The sequence below is a fragment of the Myotis davidii genome, unplaced genomic scaffold (assembly GCF_000327345.1).
Source record: "Myotis davidii unplaced genomic scaffold, ASM32734v1 scaffold743, whole genome shotgun sequence".
NCBI lineage: Eukaryota > Metazoa > Chordata > Mammalia > Chiroptera > Vespertilionidae > Myotis > Myotis davidii.
The window spans coordinates 3,942,329-3,944,905 of NW_006296221.1; the positions used below are offsets into that span (position 1 = coordinate 3,942,329).

The 2,577-nt window shown below is 39.0% G+C and overlaps 1 long non-coding RNA gene across 1 annotated transcript in view; it reads right to left on the minus strand.

Moving 5' to 3' along the window:
- Nucleotides 1-2,049: 2,049 nt before the first annotated feature.
- LOC107184279 overlaps nt 2,050-2,577 on the minus strand; it is a 3,449-nt gene continuing 2,921 nt past the window's right edge. The window contains exon 3 of the long non-coding RNA XR_001515101.1: nt 2,050-2,122. This is a non-coding gene — a long non-coding RNA (uncharacterized LOC107184279). The remainder of the gene's footprint in view (nt 2,123-2,577) is intronic.

The window sequence follows — 2,577 nt, forward strand, 5'->3', positions numbered from 1 at the left end:
TTTTTTTTAATTTGGATAGAAATTTCATGAGTAGCCTATCTGCTACTATGCCTATCATTAAAAGTTACTAGTTGGTTGATAGATTTTAACAGTTTAAGTTGATACATAGCACTAAAACTTATAATAACATAGATAGCTGATATAATAAGATTAATTATATTTGGGAAATAAATACTCAGGAAATACTGCTATTTGGGGAAGCCAGCTATATTTCTGATATGGATTATATTTCTAAATTTCCCCAAAGTCTGTTGTTTCATCTGTCACCTAACGTGTTAAATGTATAATTTTAAAATATTCAATTTTGCTACAAAATAATAGGAAAAAGGAAGAAGAGATGACATTAAGTAGAGAGGCAAATGGCTTGTGAGACATGGCAGACATAGAAGAGAAAGAATCCATGTGAGGTTAAACAGATAAAAATGATGGGACAAAGGTAAAAATTACTTCTAGGTAGAAAAGGATGGAAAAAGTCTATTGCAAATATTTGTGATTCACTAAGTATGCGCATGGCACATGAGACACTCAATAGTTAATGGGCTGAACATCAGCTATCCATGGGTGACATCCAATATGGCTCAGCACGTCCTCTGTCCAAGAAGCACAAATGACATTTACAGTTGGTTAGCAGGTGTTCTAATTGTGGACAGGCACAATTGTCCCAGCATCTCTCTAATAGAGCAAGCAAGATGTTGGCCCCAGATATCCTAAACCTGTTGAGCCGTCTTGCTTAAACTTCAACTCTGGGCCTTGTAACCACACCCAGCAGTGGGAAGTTTGATGTGTCCGAGTTAGAAGAGACACAGACCGATAGAGTAATTCGGACAGTTCATAACAACATGGTGTGACCCAATATTCAGGTGGTGTGATCTGTCATCTGGTTGCTTCCTGTCCATTGTGGGTTAACCTTTTGCTGATTCTCACCATATATTTTAAGTGTATATAATAAGCTGTGTGATTGGAGCATCTTAATTTGGAGCGTGAACCTCCCTGTTCTGTAACCTCTGTGCTAAAATGCCTGGTCCTATACTTGGAGACAACAGTTACATCAAGGTAATTCCCCATGTGGCACTGCTGGCCAATTTTGGCCTCATTTTTCTTCTTTATATTTACAACGGATGATAATTACATTGCAATGGGTAAGGGGTATGCCATTTCAGAAGGACATCTGGTCACCTAAAAAGAGCATTTAACTGTCACGGGGATACATTTCAGGAATTGTCTGGCAGCGGCAGACAAACAAAAGAAGAATTCATGGTTCCGCGGGATAAAATCCAAGCTCTTGGAAGCTGGTTCCAATTCAAACTCTCATTCTGAAAGGTGAGATTTAGTGGCATGTCAAAGGCCACTATTTCTACTAACGAGTCAGCCAGCACAGAAGCTGAGCTGTCTACGGAGGCTCAGGGGTTATTTGAGACACTATGGCTGTTCCTCTCTGGGTCCTGGATAATGACCAAGCACACAGGCTAGCACATACTATGTAATGACTAAAAATAGAAAGTCCAGCTGTCACAATTAATAAATTAACATTAAATGAGGGGGAAAAAACACCCACACCCACAGAGAATTTCTGTGTATTAACAGGTACCTGGAAGTGTCACTGAGACATTTCAAGTGCTAAACATTGCTGTTCTTTTCCCTGTCAATTTCATCATGAAGATCCATATTTCCATTTGCTTCTGGAAGACTAAACTTTAGTCAATCTTCTCAAGTTAGTTGATTTTAGCTGGGAGTTTATGCCCAGTTATCCAAAATATTTAATTCAAAAAAGCTTTTACTCACCCGCTAATATATATGAACTGGGTTAGATGTTTGGAAACAATGGTTAGTAAGTTTTAAATTATGTTAATCAACAAACATGTTGGATGTCTTTCTCTATGCCAGGCACACTGTTCTAGGCACCAAATACTGCAGCAGCAGTGGCTTAAAATAAAGAATGTTAACTATCAATAAAATTAAGTCCAGAGCCTCGGTGGGCAGCTCACCTATGACCTCAGTGATAGAAATGGTTTTTGTCTTCACATTTCCTCTTCATAATTTGAAATTTTCCTTTGGGCTTTTTGCCTTGTGGTCACAAAACACCTGTTTCAGCTTCAGGTATCTTGTCCTCACAATACCATCCCTAAGCAAGATGAATGAGGTGGTGAGAGAGATCTCTCACAATTCTCTTTTTATCACAAAAACAACTTCTATCCTAAGGCTTCCCAGCAGAATTCCCCCTTGGATGGGTATTGATGATAGAAATTTCTGTGACGCCGAAACCGTTCCATCATGTGTGCTGTCCAAAACAGTATCTTCCAGCAAGCACTGGAATTGTGGCTAGTGTGCCTAAGGAGCTGAATTTTTAGTTTTATTTAATTGAAATGGAAACACATGTATCTCATGTCTAGCCTATTGGACAGTGCGGTCTTTGCTTCTTTTTGGCTAGAACTAGGTTATAGCCACCAATTGTTGGGAGGGAAGCTGGAGGATAATTAGCTTTTACAGTCTCCGAGGGAGAAAAAGTTTAGGAATGGCCATTGGGCAGCATCCAACAGTGTCTGCCAGAAAATGTAAACAAGATAGAGTTTTATAGAT